General features: G+C 32.6%; 1 long non-coding RNA gene across 3 annotated transcripts in view; it reads left to right on the forward strand.

The window, feature by feature from the left end:
- The first annotated feature begins 333 nt into the window (after window positions 1-333).
- The window catches only part of LOC112739864 (uncharacterized), a 55,509-nt gene continuing 37,110 nt past the window's right edge, over window positions 334-18,732 (forward strand). Inside the window, exons 1-3 of one of the 3 annotated variants that reach the window (XR_003170803.3) lie at window positions 340-964; window positions 1,046-1,193; window positions 3,222-4,221. This is a non-coding gene — a long non-coding RNA (uncharacterized lncRNA). Of the gene's footprint in view, window positions 965-1,045; window positions 3,117-3,221; window positions 4,222-18,732 lie in introns of those variants that run through there. The other 2 variants (XR_011871693.1, XR_011871692.1) reach the window with 2 other exon arrangements.

Here is an 18,732-nt window from a genome sequence, read left to right on the forward strand (position 1 = left end):
GTATTAATTGAGTACTTTTAATTATTGATTTAAAACTTTAGTGATTTAAAAACAATGAGAATTTTATATGCGTTAATTTGAATAACTAAATTTTGAACTTTATTTTATAATTTTAAAAAAATTAATTTAAATATCTCTAATTATTGAATTAGAGTCTTTATTTGAAAAATAAATTATAAGTTGATAATTAAATAGTATTTTCATAGATATTATTATTTGATTAAATTTGATTTCAAATTATTACTCTATTACCTTTAATTTTATTAAAATTACTAAAATATCCAAAATTTTCAATTTCAAACCCTAATTTCACTAACCCTAACCTCTCTCATTCAATTCACATACACGTGCCCCTCTCCACCCGTTTGTTTCTCAGTGAGCCACGCTAACCCTCCCTCACCACTCATTCACTCATAAACAGAACACACACCACACACAAAACAAATAAACAAGCGCATACACAGACATATACACGGAGAGAAGAGAAGAGAGAGTGCTGCGAGCCAGGGACGACGCGAGGAAGGAGAGGAGCCATCGTGCTCGGCCGCTGCTAGCTCCATCGCATCCTACGCCGCGCCATCGCCCCCAGACCGCGTCCGTTCCGTTCAGCCACCGCCGCTGCCGTCGTGTGGGTGAGAGAGAGAAGCTGAGAAAGACTCAGCCGCGAGAACCAGAGGCGCGTGAGAGAGGGAAGACACGATCGACGAAGGGAAGGGAAAAGGGTTTCACCACCGCGGTGTCCGGCCACCACTGCTGCCTCCGACTGGAGCCCTAGTCACCGGAGCCCCTATCGTCGCCGTTGCATGTGAGAGGAGGAGATGACATTGCTGATTTGGATTCTGCCCATGTCCCTCATCGTCACTGGAATCACGAACCAGAGGCGGAAGGAGGCATTCCTCCATCGCCCGCCAGCCACCAAGCTATGACTAAATTGGAGACATTGTTTCTCTTACCTTCCGTTTTGGTAAGCTTATGAAGAAATTGCTCTGTCTCTGCCCTGTATCACCTTGCTCCGCAATTGTTTCTGATTCATTTAGTTTTTCAGAGTCATTATTGTCATTATTCGGCGTTGCCACCCTTGTCTAGAGCTATTGAATGTTTCTGCTGCGAGAATAATACTAGAATCGCTGCTGCTGCCACGAATTGGGGATAAAGGGGATACCTGCGTCAAAACCTGCTATTGCGACATTGAGGTAGGGGATTTGTTTTACAATAAATGTTTTAAGTTATGAATGCCAATAAAATTAAATGAGTAACTGCAAATGGTTTATGGTTGCTTTGTGTGAATAATTGTTGGAATTGAGTTGAATCATGGTTGTAGTTGGTGATTGGTTAATGATTTAATGTTGTAATTAATGACGATGTTGTGTATTTTGAAGTTATACTTGCTGCTAGTACTTGTTGATGTTGATCTTGTGTATGGAATGTTGCTGTGGCTGCTGGAAATTGATTTGATGAATCAGAACTTGAGATATGTTGTTATAGATGAGGTGCTGAAGAATGGATACTGTGATAATATTGTTACGTTGCACTTATGATATGAAATTGTGATATATTGAATTAAGAGTTCTTGGGCAACTTTGGTTAGTCAAAAAAAGTTAGAAATGTGGTTTTAGATGAATCCTAGGCTTGAATATAGGATTTGGTATGTGAGGTTGTTGGAAATACTTTGTACAGAATTTCTGCAGAAATCTGCATAATTGGCAGCAGAACAAAGACTTTTTAGGAGGGGTCCAGACTTAATTTTTAGATGAAATTATTTTTCTGTAAAACTTTAGTGTGTCTTGAATATTCCATAATAAAATTCATGGAGTTTGGCGAAGTGGTTTGGAAGATACGATTTTTTGAAATTTAGTGGTTGCTGCAGATTTTTCTGGTTTTCTGGTTCTGCAGTACCAACTTCCAGACGCTATAACTTTTAATTTAAACAGAATTTTGAGTTGATTTTAAAAGGATTTTAAAGATTTATCAGTCTATTTTAAGTGAGTACAAGTTTCATGTTCATATCTATTTTGTAGACTTAGATAAGTCACTTGGAAGGTCGGTTGTTTGCTGGAAACTCTGAACTGGTTTATGAAAACAAAGCTCCACTTCCAATTGATAATTAATTAATCAAATGAAATGATATGAACCTGAAATTTGTGGATTCTAAAACTTAGGGATGTTGACTGTAATCTCACCAAAATTTAGAAGTAACGAATTAGAATTGAAATTATTATGGAATTTATAAAAAACATGGCTGCTGTCTATTTTTTGAATTTTTGTAAATGCAATAGCAGAATTTTAAAGCTTGTACAAAATTCAATTCTAATCCAAATTCAGTAAAACCTAACTTAAATTAAAGATTAAGATCTCTAGAGTTACCTTACCAACATGGTTTTGAATTAGACAAACTTAGGAAATGAAAAGGAATGTAAGTTGTCCCTAAGAAAGGTTAAAGTTAAGGACAATGATATTGAGAGATATAGTGAAGAAAGAAAAATGAGGAATAAGGAATGAAATAAAAGTTGAGAAGTATATTGAATGGGCCTTTGTGCCGAGTGCTAATGCGGAAGTGTCCGCCTAACTGATATCATATTGTATGTTTAAATGGGCCTTTGTGCCGAACTACTAATGCGAAAGTGCCTGCCTAATGGATAGCCTGAGATTGCTAATGCGGGAATGTTTGCCTAATTGATAGCACTGTTCCTTACTGTGATACACATTGAAATGTTATTATATGAGGCCTAATTGACACGGGTAACCGTGATGCCAAGGTGTCTAATTGACATAGTAAAGGGACCATATTCGGGGTTCACTCCGAGTAACGTCGGGTTGCGGGTAGACAACCGACGCATGAGCTCATGGCCTGCGTTAGGAACAGGTATGCATCATCTTGTTTGCACATTTATATTTGATTGTGTTTGCTTTATTTTTATTTATTTGTGATTGTGCGGTTGTTTTGGTGATGTACTGGTGTGCTTTATGGATATTTTACTTGTGTTGTAGTCTTGATAATGTATTTAGGAATGTTGTTTATGGATAAGGAATTGTTAATGTGACTGGGATTTTGTTTAAGTAACGTGATTTAAAGAAAGGAATTTAAAACAGTTTTAAGTGAAATTGTTTTTGTGATATGAACTAGCTATTTGTATTTACTCTGTTTTTTTTTTACGGCGTTCACGTTCCCTACTGAGAACGTGTGGCTTTGTTCTCACCCCAAAATCTTCCACCCCTTTCAGTGACACAGGTTCCAGGACTGAGTGTGAAGCTGCGAGCGATTATGAGTTTCTTTTGAATTCTTTTGTATAATATTTATCATTATTAGTAATTAAGTGATTATTATTACCTGTGTGTTTTTTATGAATGATTTTGATTAATGAGAAATAATATTTTCCTGCATTTTCTTAAAAATTGAAACGCGGTATCGAATTAAAGGCTCAATATTAAATAGTAAGTATGGAAAACAGGTCAGTAACGCCTTGCTTTTGGTACGATCATGACGTGCTAAAAGTTAGGGTGTTACACATATTCATGCTATTTATTGTTTGAGAAAATGACAATTTTTTTCTTCTGTCTAAATAAAACTATTTTCTCTTTTATTTATAAAATATATGTTTACTTTTTTTTTACACCAAAAACAAAACACATTTTTTAGTTTATTTAACTAAAATATTTTTTAATAATTATTATAATTATATATAAAAATTAATAATAATTGTTTGGTTTATAATAATAATAACAATATAAAATAAATATTTTTAATAAAAAATTATGTAATTTTAATATTTTATCATTAATCATCAAATATGAAAAAATATTGAGATTAAATATTTTGTAAGATGTTAAAATATTTTATATTATGTGATAAAATATAAAAAAATAAATTTTATTACAATAATAATATTGAATAAACCAAATAATTATTTTATCACTACAACAACAAACAACAACAAAACTTTAACCCTTTAGGTTAGATCGACTATATGGATTAGTTGATGTCATTGAAATCTATCATAAATTATGTCTATAAATTATGTCTATAATGAGATTATTTACACAAAATTATATTATCACTAATTTATATATAATTATAATAATTATTAAAAGATAATTTGATCAAATAGACTAAAGAGTGTTTTTTTTACTAAGGGAATGGAGTGTATGTTTTATAAGTTAAAGGAAGAGAGTGTTACTTAAACATCCTAAAGATGATGGAAGTGTTATCACTATATTATAGAAGTATTAAATGTTAATTGTGAAATTTGTCAATAATTACAAGAGTTTTTATAAGGACCCGATTTTTAGTAAACCGAATTTTCGACAATTCAACGATTTATTTCGTAAAATCTATAACCATGGCTCATCATGAATCAGTGAGGCGATCCAGATTTAAAAAAAAAAAGAAAATTAAAGAAAAATATTAATAAATAAGTAAAAAAATTTTATCTTTATAAAGGTAAATATTCTCTTGACTATGTAGAGACCTGTTTATACTTGGTTTTGGTCTGCTTTTTCTCCCTAGAAATTTTTTGAGTTGAGATTTGCTTTTCATGATGATTTTGCTCTAGTTGAAAAAATAGCAGCATACCAAAGACTGTAAAATCAGTAATAATATAATTATCACCTTTGTAATTATCCTTTTAGGATTAATCTCAGCTACTCATTCTTGTTGTTATTCTTTTAAGAATAAACCTCAGCTGTTCATTGTTTTACCACAAGGTAAAACTTAATCCGAGACAGACCTCAGCCTAATACTCAGCGTACATCTCCTAGAGACACTGAATTCTCTTTCTTCTCTCTCAAGTAACACGGTCCCCTCTATCCCTAGAGTGGCCAAATTCTCTCTCTTTTATCTTTTTCGTAGTGTTTTTAACTCGAGCAACAAACTGCGAATAAATTCGATACAAAAGCGTTGACCAAGCTTCATAATTTTCACACCCCTTCCTTTTTCATTCTTTATCCCCTTGACCACTGGATTTTAGCACTTTTTATCACTATTAATACATGTTTTACTTCAGCCTTTATTTAAGTAGAAATAAAAAACACTAAGTTAAAGCTAAAAAAAATAAGTGAAAATAAAAAGAAAGAGAACCGAGCTTTAAAGAGAGAGAAGAGCACATCTTCAGCTAAGTTGAACATTTTTCCAACACATATTCATAGTGTTCATCTATTGTTCTTGGATGGTTTTTCAAGGATTCAAGCATTCTAAGTCCAAATTCTTGTTCTCCCTTGCTTTTCTTGTTTCATCATACAAATTCTAGCAAAGGTAACCATCATTATTCACCTTTTCTTTTTTGGTTTTCAACCTAAAACTAAGGGTCATGTTTCTCTCTTCTATGTCTAGAAAATTAATATTGAAGGCCTTAAAGGAGCATGCCAAAAGAACTAAAAAATTCAAGTTCAAAGTGGATGAAATTCATTCCTTTTTCCAGCACCATAATTCAACCAAGAGGACTCAATTTTTATTAATTGTCTTCTTACTTTTGTTTAGGTAATTTTTAGTGTGTAAAATGTGTAAGTACTTATTTGAACAAGAGGTAAGGATTAGGATTAGTTAGATTATCCTCATACTTAATTGGTGTTCATATGAGAACTATTTTATGATAATTTTGTGCATAAAACCTAATTCTGAAAATTGTATGATGCACAGTTATTTTGACCTGATATATATGTGAAATATAATTTTTTTATGACCATGTTTCTTATATTTAAGAGCCGAAAATTTGCAGCACTTGACGTTTAAGTTTCAAACCTCAAAAGTCACTAAAAAGTGGTGGAAATCATAAAAAAAAAACCCTAAGAATCATCCACAAAAGGGTGTAAAAAAATCTACTTTAAAGTCCTCTGAAAAATGTATGGTGCATCACTAGGGGTATTTAGGCCACTTGTATAAAAAAGGGGTTAAAAATATAACTAACACAAGTTAGGTTAATAACTGTGGTCTTAGAGATAAAGTTATAATTATATGAAAAAACTGGATTAAAATTATAATTAATACAAAATTAACAAGTCTAAATAAAAGCTTTAGGTAAGTGATAAACCGCTATTTTACGGTTTATCTTATGCTCAATTAAGTGGATTTTATCAATTTTTCATACACTTGTTCATACAAAATGCATGGCTTTATATTCTCCTTCCTAATTTTGTGCTATAATTGAAAACATGCTTCTTTGACCTTATATTTGCTAATATTAATCCTCTCTTATTATCATTAGATGCCGTGATATGTGCGTTAAGTGATTACAGGGATTACACAGCAGGAATGGATTGGAGAACGGAAAGGAAGCATGCAAAAGTGGAAGGAATTCAAGAAATTGAAGGAATTGTTGAGCTGTACAGCCTGACCTTCTCACACTAAAACAATCATAACTTGAGTTACATGGGTCCAAATGAGGCAGTTCTAGTTGCGTTGGAAAGCTAACATCCGGGGCTTCGAAATAATATATAATTTACCATAGTGGCCATGCAGCGTATATATAGTGAACAACGATGTAATCATTTTTTCAACTTCAAAAAGCTACATTCTTTGTGATAATTTTTTCATAGGAATTAATTTTTTATTAAATTTTATGTAATATTTATAATACAATATTAACTTTTATTAATTATTTAGTATCTGTAGATGCTTTAAATATGTGTTCGTAATTTGTGTGTTATGTGCAACATTTAAAATATAGTTTTTATGGAAGTTTAAATACGGGTAACAAGAAACAGAAGGAGGTGAACTCACCGCTTAACAGGAACCATTCTCAACATGTTGAAGCTCACTCACCACCCAACTACAACCAGTACCACCACCAGCGTGAAATTATTTTTACTAATGCAGTTGATAAGATGACAACAGCCATAACCTCTTTGACGAAAATCCTCGAAAAACAAAACCAAGTGGCTTATCCATTGTACGTCGTTAATAGATCTAGATCGGACAATCCGTACATAGAAAATTTAGCTATTAATAATACGACGAATATTAATAATTCAAAAACTGATAACAAAGTTGACATAGATAAAATAATGAGCAAATTCATTCGATCCCAAGAATGTCTAAAAACAGTTGTACAACCCATCCTACACAAATTCTCCCCTAGCAATAATTCTGATAACCACGCAAACGACGTTACTCTCAAGGAGCTCTTCAAACCAAATGTCTCCCCACGAAGATCTTCTGAATTAGATTGGAATTCAAATACGGGAATATATATTGATAAAAGGGTACCTCATCGTTTGTGCTGCCACGGCGTTCATGTGGCCCGAAAATTCCACAGGTATGTGTATAAAAACATGAAATTGTATTGTGATGACTTTGTTTAGTATTAATGTTTTTAATTTTATTGTTTAATTACACATGATTATGGCTGCGTGTTTGCAGTGGATGCCCATTAGTTTTAGACCACCGGAGGATATGATTCTAACGACGGATGAACTTGCTTGTGCCGCATATATTTTTGGTCCGGATTTAAAGTTTCAAGTTAATCGGTAACACCTTATAAGACTATTCGATTTGATGCAAGTCTACTTTATACTTTCGTAACAACAATTTTCTGAATTGAATATTTGCATGTGCATTCGTAAAGGGATGAAGTATTGGTGTCAACTCGTACCGCATATGCAAATAGAGAAAGTTTAGCCACGTTAATTCCAGGAGAACAAGTCATCCAAGATGTAAATATTTATTTTTTATTATTTAACATTAAAAAAGTATAAAATGTTAATGTTATGTATCGTAAAATTAAAAATATACAAATGTATTTATTTGTAGGTTATAGATTTCCTTGCTTGCATTCTCACACAATAGCATAAAAAGCTTAACAAGTTGCCCTCCGTATGGTTTCTGCCAACAACTTTTTCGGTAAGTTTTAGTACAAAAATTCTGTGGATAAATTTGTATTTAATATTTTGTTTGGATTAAGTTTCAAGCAGCATATGAATAATTTGATGTCATATTTTTTTATGACAATATAATCAGCAATTAGCACTTACATGGTCCAGACCACCCAATCAACTAAGGGAACAATATGCAGATAACTATATGTATAAGATTGAGTACTTATCAAGGGTAAGTCCTTTAATTTTTAGTAAATAAAATATGATTTATTTCATACAAATTGTATGGTTATCTTAATAGCACAGACTCACAATCCTCCTTATTTTGTAAATAAGTATATTTTTGTCCCCATCAACGACCTCAATGAGCATTGGTTCCTGATAATCTTAGACATAAAAAAAGAAAAGATCGTTGTGCTTGATTCTTGTAAAATACCAAACAGAAATTATGGTAGGCTATTATCAGTTAAAACCATGGTAAGTGGTCCAGTTTGATTTTGTTTGAAAGTAAATTTAGTTTTTCAACTTTTATTCTCTTTACTATTATGAATGTTTTGTATATAATAAAAAAAACACGACATCGTTTGAAATTACAATTGAAATTTGTATTTTAAGATCATTGCTATATTCGGTTTGTAAGTGATTTAATAGTTTGTTTAATTTGAAATTAAGGTTCATTTGTTAACACTAATATCGAATTAATAATTTTTAAATTTTTTATAATCTATCCATTTTAGACAGGTAATAAAAATTAACCCGTTACATTGCTTGCACTACACAGTATCACATTATATTTTATGTCACACAGGCTATATTCATCGAACGAATGTTAAAACACAAATCTTTCTACAATTCTAGTGAAATTACTGTACCTCGGATTTCTAAGTTTCGTATCGTGGAACCGTCTGACCTGCCACAACAGAGGAAAGGCTCGTAAGTAATATTATTTTAAATTTTTTTTACTTTCATGTCTATTGAGTTTGTTATGTACGAATCATGTGTTCGGTTAAACTGATTAAGTAGTACAATCACACATTTAACTTTTCAGTAATGACTGCGGTATCTGGGTTGCTCAATGGATGAAAGAGTGCGGGTGGACTGATGATTTTGGCATCACGGTAATCAAATTTATTCAATTAATAAATTTTTTATTATTATTAGAAAAAAAATGTAATATGTATCTAAGTGTATATATATATATATATATATATATATATATATATATATATATATATATATATATATATATATATATATATATATATATATATATATATATATTATTCTAATTGTTCCGTACTTTTTAAAATTATTAGGTCTCTGACAGTGATAGGATGATGCTAGCAATCGACTTGGTTAGCAAGGAATTCAATATAAAGAAGTCAGAAGTTATGGATAAGGCACATGCATATATGAAAAATATACTACAAAAATAGTCACGACTACAAAAGGATATGTGTTGTGATAAGCATGGGACGTGGATGCCCATTTCTCCATGTGAAGCTCACATTCTCAAGAGAGAATGTATTTAATAAGGGTTGAAAAAGGGTGATATTTTATGTGTATAAATAGGGGATGCATTGCATCCATCTGTACACAACAATAAAAATAAAATACTATTCTCTCTCTTTCTTTCTTACACAGAAGCAAGTAATAAGAAATCTATTTCTTCTTTATGCTACAATCAAATACTATTCTCCTTATATTTCTACTACAATTCTTTCTCTTATTTTATTTTATAAGCATTTTAAATTCTATTTTCTATTACTCTTTACATATAATATTAATAGCAATGTTAATCATCTTTATTATATTGAGATAGTAACGATAAATAAATGCAATTCTCTCTCTCTTTATTTTTAATACTTTTTCTTATCTTTGTATATATATACACTATACAACATATAATATTATTATATATATATAATAATTATTGAGCTAATTATATTAATAATAGAGTCTTCTATTTATACATCTTTATTATATATATATCTTTTATTTCACAACACGTTATCAGCACGAGACTCTGATCAAATTTTTAGGAAGACTCAGGTAACAATTTTTCATTATGTCGAAGCTCTCTCATCTTGAATTCAATGCTCTTGATATATCTGGAAACAATTATTTATCATGGATACTAGATGCTGAAATCCATCTTGATTCAATGGATCTTGGAGATACCATTAAGGCTGAAAATAATGCATCCCAGAAGGATAAAGCTAAAGCCATGATTTTTCTTCGTCGTCATCTTGACGAAGGATTGAAAAATGAATATCTCACATTAAAAGATCCTGCAGATCTTTGGAAAGACCTTGAAGAAAGGTATAATCATCAGAAAATGGTAATACTTCCTCAGGCCCGATATGAATGGACGCATTTGCGTTTACAAGATTTTAAATCTATAAATGAATATAATTCTGCAATGTTTCGAATCACCTCACGAATGAAATTGTGTGGGGAAAAAATAACTGATCATGATATGTTGGAGAAAACTTTCTCAACCTTCCATGCCTCGAATGTGCTCCTGCAGCAGCAGTATCGAGAGAAAGGGTTTAAAAAATATTCTGAGTTAATTTCTTGCCTTCTTGTTGCCGAACGCAACAATGAGTTGTTATTGAAAAATCATGAAGCGCGCCCAGCTGGCGCCGCCCCATTTCCTGAAGTAAATGCGGCAAATCATTACCCCAGAAGAGGTAAATGGCAAGCTTTTAATAACAAGAAAAATTATGGAAGGAAAAAGAATTATGTTCAAAAGAGAGGATCTCACCAGAAGTGGGATAAAGAAAAGAATATCGGGCAAAATAAATCAACCGAGGAGAAGTGTTTCCGCTGTGGTGGAAAGGGCCATTGGTCACGTACCTGTCGTACCCCAAGGCACCTAGTCGATCTTTACCAGGCATCTTTGAAAAAGAACGACAAAGGAAAGGAAACAAATTTTGTTTCAAATGATGCTGAGAACTCCACCACTCATTATGATGTATCTGATTTCTTTGAGGATCCTGAAGGAAATATTGGTCATTTGATCAATGATGGAGTAGTTTAATATGTGGGATTGTGAAGTATATATGTAAATAAATAATGTAAAGAACTTATTGTTAAGTTTTATTTTCTATGTATTTAAGTCTCAAATGTGATGTACATAAATAATGAAATATTAATGAATTTTGAAATTATTAAATGTGTCAAATTTTAAAATAAAATTTCAGTATATGACATTATTTTATGTACAGTATTTCTTAGAAAAATAATTCTGATCAAGCATTCAATTTAACTGTGCATACTACTCATTTTATTATTATTTGTTTTTGAAGAAAATGGCAAGGATATGTAATGAAGATGTATGCCTTGTGGATAGTGCAAGTTCGCACACAATTCTCAAAAGTGATATATATTTTACCCATCTTGTGCCAAAAGAAGAGTGTGTTAATACTATCATTGGCTCAGGCAATGTGATTGAAGGCTCCGGAAGAGCTATAATTTTGTTTCCTGGAGGAACAAAATTTATAATAAATAATGCACTGTTATCTACCAAGTCTCGTAGAAACTTGTTGAGCTTTAAAGATATTCGCCGAAATGGATATCATATTGAGACTATGAATGAGGAAAATCATGAGTTCTTATGTATCACAACTCATGATTTAAATAAGAAAGTTATATTAGAAAAATTACCCTCACTTTCATCTGGGTTGTATTATACTAAGATTAGTGCAATTGAATCACATGCCACTGTAAACCAGAAGTTTACTAGCCCAAATGAATTCATAACTTGGCACGACCGTTTGGGTCATCCGGGAATAACCATGATGAGAAGAATTATTGAAAACTCTCATGGACATTCACTAAAGAACCAGAAGATTCTTAAAACTAGTGAATTTTGTTGTGCTGCATGTTCTCAAGGAAAGTTAATTTTAAGGCCATCACCAGTAAAGATTGGATTTGAGTCCCCTGAATTCCTAGAAAGGATTCAAGGTGATATATGTGGACCTATTCATCCACCATGTGGATCTTTTAGATATTTTATGGTCCTAATAGACGCATCTTCGAGATGGTCACATGTGTGCTTATTATCTTCTCGCAACCTGGCGTTTGCAAGATTACTGGCTCAAATTATTCGATTAAAAGCACAATTTCCAGAAAATCCAATTAAAGCAATTCGTCTTGATAATGCTGGTGAATTTACTTCCCAAGCTTTTGATGCTTATTGTATGGCTAATGGAATAAGTGTTGAACATCCAGTAGCTTATGTTCACACACAAAATGGGTTAGCAGAATCACTTATTAAGCGCCTCCAATTAATTGCTAGACCCTTGCTTATGAGAACAAATCTCCCAACCTCGGTTTGGGGGCATGCTATTTTACATGCCGCAGCACTTATTCGTTTGAGGCCAACGAGTTATCATCAATTCTCTCCTATACAATTAGCTTTTGGCCAGCAGCCAAATGTTTCCCATTTAAGAATATTTGGGTGTGCGATATATGTTCCCATTGCACCACCTAATCGCACCAAAATGGGACCCCAAAGAAAATTGGGGATATATGTTGGATATGATTCTCCCTCTATAGTGAGGTATCTTGAGATACAAACTGGTGATGTGTTTAAAGCCCGGTTTGCGGATTGTCATTTTGATGAATCAAAATTTCCAACATTAGGGGGAGAGAATAAGCTTCCTGAAAAGGAACTTAATTGGAATGCATCATCGTTGATGCATTTGGATCCTCGATCAGGGCAATGTGAACTAGAAGTTCAAAAGATTATACATTTGCAAAGAATAGCAAATGAATTGCCTGATGCATTTTCCGATACAAAGAGGATAACCAAATCTTATATACCAGCGGAAAATGCCTCAATTCGAATTGACGTCCCAGTAGGACAAGTAGCCACTGAAGCAAATTCACGCCAGAAGCGTGGCAGGGCGGAAAATGCCCCAATTCGAATTGATATCCCAGTAGGACAAATAGCCACGGAAGCAAATACACGCCAGAAGCGTGGCAGGCCTGTCGGTTCCAAAGATAAAAATCCTCGAAAGAGAAAAGAGGTAAATACGATTCCTGTTGAAAAAGACATAGTAAAGACACCGGCAGTTGTCCAAAATTCTGATATAACGCCAGAAGACGTTCAGGTACCTGAAAATTGTGAAAATGACGAGATCTCGATAAATTATGTCTTTACAGGAGAGAAATGGGACCGAAATAAGACAATTGTCAATGAAATATTTGCATATAATGTGGCATTGAATATCATGCATGAAAGTAAGGATCTTGAGCCAAGATCAGTTGAAGAATGTCGACAAAGAAGTGATTGGCCAAAATGGGAAGCAGCCATGAAGGCTGAATTAGACTCACTTGCAAAACGTGAAGTCTTTGGACCTGTAGTCCGTACACCAGAAGATGTAAAACCTGTTGGATATAAGTGGGTATTTGTGAGAAAACGAAATGAGAAAAATGAAGTTGTGCGCTATAAAGCCCGACTTGTGGCACAAGGTTTTTCACAAAGGCCCGGTATAGATTATGAAGAAACGTATTCCCCTGTAGTGGATGCGATAACATTGCGTTATTTGGTCAGTTTATCTGCATATCATAAACTGCATATGCATTTAATGGATGTGGTAACAGCCTATTTGTACGGCTCATTAGATCGAGATATCTATATGAAAGTCCCTGAAGGACTAAAGATATCTAAACCATCCAATGAATATTCGCAAGGGTTATACTCAGTCAAATTGCAAAGATCTTTATATGGTCTAAAGCAATCTGGACGAATGTGGTATAATCGTCTTACTGAGTATCTGGCCAAAAACGGATTCAAGAATGATGATATCTGCCCATGTGTTTTCATAAAGAAATCTGCATCTGGATTCGTTATAATTGCTGTGTACGTTGATGATTTAAATATCATTGGGACTCCTGAAGAGATTCCAACAATTATAAAAACTCTAAAAGAAGAGTTTGAGATGAAAGATCTTGGAAAGACTAAGTTTTGTCTCGGCCTGCAGATCGAGCATATAAAAGGTGGGATCTTTATTCATCAAACAACATACACAGAAAAGATCTTGAAAAGATTTTATATGGATAAATCACATCCATTAAGTACACCAATGATCGTAAGATCTTTGGATGTGAAAAAGGATCAATTCCGTCCTAAAGAAGAAAATGAAGATATCCTTGGTCCTGAAGTACCATATCTTAGTGCCATTGGAGCGCTAATGTATCTTGCTAATAATACGCGACCTGACATATCATTTGCTGTGAATTTACTAGCAAGATATAGTTCCTCTCCAACCAGAAGACATTGGAGTGGAATCAAACAAATTTTTCGATATCTTCATGGAACGGTTGATATGGGATTGTTTTATCCCTATGGATCCAAGTCACAACTTGTTGGCTATGCAGATGCTGGCTACTTGTCTGATCCACATAAAGGGAGATCTCAAACAGGATACCTGTTCACATATGGTGGTACAGCTATATCTTGGAGGTCCACAAAACAGACGATTGCAGCAACCTCCTCTAATCATGCTGAAATACTGGCGATTCATGAAGCTAGTCGCGAGTGTTTTTGGCTGAGGAGTCTGATTCAATATATTCTGTCATCATGTGGACTGATTGATCATAAGATAGCTCCAACTGTACTGTTTGAAGATAATACAGCATGCATTGCTCAACTTAAAGGCGGATACATCAAAGGTGATAGAACAAAACATATTTCTCCCAAATTCTTCTTCACTCATGACCTTCAAAATCAAGGGATAATTGATGTCCAACAGATCCGCTCAAGTGACAATCTGGCAGATTTATTTACAAAGTCACTCCCAAAATCCTCCTTTGATAAATTGGTACATGAGATTGGAATGCGCCGATTTCAAGACATTAAATGATGTCGACAAGAGGGGGAGACTGTACTCTTTTTCCCTTGGTCAGGTTTTTTTTCCCATTGGGTTTTTCTTGACAAGGTTTTTAATGAGGCAGTCCCATCACTAAAGGATATTGTACTCTTTTTCCTTCACTAAGGTTTTTTCCCACTGGGTTTTTCTTTAGTAAGGTTTTAATGAGGCAATAATCCTAAAATGGTCATCCAAGGGGGAGTGTTGTGATAAGCATGGGACGTGGATGCCCATTTCTCCATGTGAAGCTCACATTCTCAAGAGAGAATGTATTTAATAAGGGTTGAAAAAGGGTGATATTTTATGTGTATAAATAGGGGATGCATTGCATCCATCTGTACACAACAATAAAAATAAAATACTATTCTCTCTCTTTCTTTCTTACACAGAAGCAAGTAATAAGAAATCTATTTCTTCTTTATGCTACAATCAAATACTATTCTCCTTATATTTCTACTACAATTCTTTCTCTTATTTTATTTTATAAGCATTTTAAATTCTATTTTCTATTACTCTTTACATATAATATTAATAGCAATGTTAATCATCTTTATTATATTGAGATAGTAACGATAAATAAATGCAATTCTCTCTCTCTTTATTTTTAATACTTTTTCTTATCTTTGTATATATATACACTATACAACATATAATATTATTATATATATATAATAATTATTGAGCTAATTATATTAATAATAGAGTCTTCTATTTATACATCTTTATTATATATATATCTTTTATTTCACAACAATATGTAGTTTTTTTCCATCGCATTTTATTTTTTCCGAGACACATCATATTTTATTATGCATTTTTTAGTTTAAGTGATTCTTTGGTTATAGGATATTTTGTTCTCTTATCGAATCTATTGTTGAGTCATTTGATGTTTATTTCTATGCTTAATAAGAGAGCTAATATCATTTAACTTTAATCTTTTGATTTCAAGATAAATCCAAAGATATAACTTTTATGCATTATATAATTTAAAAGTTACTTATTATATAGCTATCTAATAACATTCTCAACTTAAAATAATTGTTGTTTCTGGATAGTAATCAAATGACGATAATACTAATAAGAAGATTCACATTCGATTATGAAAATCAATCTCATCCTAAAGATATGATATCATTTTTTCTAAAAATGTAAAACCAAGCAATAATGTATAGTTTACTTAATGTGTATGTTGAAATAAATGTTAATTGTATATAGTAGCAGCCACACGTGGAATTGCAATGGCTGTATTTTGTCTCAATGTACTATATTACACTGCGATTTAAATATACAAGTCTTTAATTAAAAAACTTACATTTATGTGCTGTTTTTTACTAACTTAGTTCGAAATAATAAATTTTGATATCATTTTATAGGGTTACTGACATCAAATTTTGATAATTTGGCCAAAAATTATAAATGCTTTGTGTCTTAATTTTTTCAGCAAACCTTCAACAACTCATAAAAGTTTATAGCATATATGGTTTTAGATTATAGTGATAGACAATGGTAAAAGTTGCGATGATAATACCTGGTGATAATTCATAACGATCGTGCGAAGAGAAGGTAGCAGGATAAGAAAAAAATAAGAAAGATGGCCAATGTAATTTAATAGTCAATAATATGTATGTGTAAAGAGATCAGTATACAGTAAGAGAAAGAATATTGTTTAATATGATGAAGGGATATTACAAAAATGTATATTAATGTTTTATAAAAATAAAAAATAAAGATAATTTAAAAAATTAAATATAAAATTTAAAAATATTTTTCACCAATTGATAATATATATGAATATAAAGGGTATTTAGAATATGAATTTTTATCTCTACTTCAAATTAGATACTATTAAAAATAGATAAGTAAAGTTAATAACGTTTATAAATAGTTAATTATTTATAATGTTTATAAATCTTTAATTGAATTTTGTTATACATAATAACAACATAATAAATTTGTTTAATATCTTATTTAATTTAAATTTATAAATTTTATATAATATAAATTGAAAAAACTTGGATAGGTTTTTTTAATGTTTTTATTTTTAATGTTTAAATTATTATATCCAATTAATAAGGTTAAAATTAAAATTAGAAAAGTTAGTCTTATAAAGAGTTACTAAATATATTAAACTGCTAATATAATAATTAAGTAGGTTAGTACCCTAGAGTTAAGTAGTGTTCCATCCAATTTAAAATTATTGTGCTTTACAAAAAATATTTTATTTTACCAATATTATTTACCATGAGTTTTTATAAATTCATGCAATATTGATAAAAGACTTCCTTTTTTTCCTGTTCATTTTTCGGAATTCAATTTACATGATTTTTTATTTTTAGTTTACAGGAGTTTTATAAACCCCCTTTAAAAATTTTTAATCTTGGGTAAATAGTCGCCTCTTTCAATTTTTCCCCAATTTTGGCGCAAAAGAAAAACCTAAACCCGCTCAAACCAAAACATTCTTCTCAATCCTTTCCTAATTCCATCGTCTATGCTTCACACCAGAATCTCTGTTTTGCTAGCTTTTGTTCCCTAAACCCATCGTATATCCTTATCTAAACCCATCTTCTCGTCAGGAACTCTGTTCCTTGGCTGCTTCTACTAATGGTTGCGTTGCTGATAGGGGTGTTCAAAACCGATTTAAACCGACAAAACTGACCAATCGAACCAAACAAACCGAAAATCGAATAAATCGAAAACCGAAAAAACCGAAAAATGATATTTTGATTTTTTGCGGTTCGGTTCGGTTTTCGATTTTAATTGTAAAAATCCTAACCGAACCGAACCGAACCGGTTACTTAAAAAACCCTAAAATTCAAACCCCCCAACCCCCAACTTACCCAAGTAGTCGCCACTCCCACACTCAGCATTCAGCAACCCTAGTCCCCACTCCCCAACTCTCTCCACTCTCTATCTCCCCTTGAGTCCTCAACCACTCCACAGCACCAAAAACTCCTCCTTCCATCCTCCATAGAGCCGTCGACCTCTCAGCCACTGACATCGTCAACTGGCACCCTCTTGGCAGCCCTTCCTCGTCAGTCGTCACGCTTCCCTCTTCTCGGTTCTCGGCGCGGTCCTTTCTCTTTCGACCTTCCTCATCGTGCTTCCCTCTCCTCGGCGGGGCTCTGTCTCTCCCTCCCTTCCTCGTCGTCATCCACGCGCTGCAGCCGCCGTCTCCTCCACGCACCAGGAGCTGCGTCGTCCTCTACGAACAGCATTCTTCGTTTCTTCCAGAACTTGAGAGGAGTCACCAACATTTGATTCCATTCAATTCACCCTTCATAAACCCTAATCTTCAACCAGGTAACGTTCCACCTAGTTTTCTTTCTTTGTCCCTTTCAGCATTCTCTTCTAATATCAAATCCTAGGGTTTATCACACATAGAATTGGACGATTTGATTCATGTTGCGTTGAAGAAATAATGTAATTTGGCTTTCAATAATTTTTTTCTGATAAAATAATTGTTCAATTGGTTGTTTATTATATATCGATGCTAATTATACGTGGGATTATGCCATGTTTAATCACTATATTTTGTTTAGATTGTATAACAAAATTTCCAGGAAGTTCTGTGTAATTTGTGAATCTGTTAATTGTATAATTATGTTTTTTTATTCTGGTTTTAGCTATGGTTGTCTTTGTTTGTGTCTCTCTTGGATTGTGAATTTGTGATGCTGTGACATGCCTTGTTTTGTTTGGCTATTTTTTTTTTTAACCTTTTAAATAGTATTAGCTTCCTGATTTGATTAGTTTTGTTTATTCTAGTTTAGTTTTATACGAGCTTGCTTGAATTTGCTTGAAATTTCTTCTGATTGCTGGTTTACTGTCATTGATTCATTGTTGCTGGTTTTTGTTAACTTGTTATATTTGTTTTATTATTTTACTTGTCACTGATCATTGATTTCATTGTTGCTGGTTGTTGTTTTATTGCTGGTTCAGTGATTCTAATTTCTTTTATCTGGTATAGCACAAGTCAGTCAATATTATGAGATACTGATTTTTATTTAATATTTCTGTGTTTTGCTGCTCCTGCTCCTGCAGTTCATCC

This window comes from Arachis hypogaea, chromosome 2 (genome assembly GCF_003086295.3).
Source record: "Arachis hypogaea cultivar Tifrunner chromosome 2, arahy.Tifrunner.gnm2.J5K5, whole genome shotgun sequence".
Taxonomy (NCBI): Eukaryota; Viridiplantae; Streptophyta; class Magnoliopsida; order Fabales; family Fabaceae; genus Arachis; species Arachis hypogaea.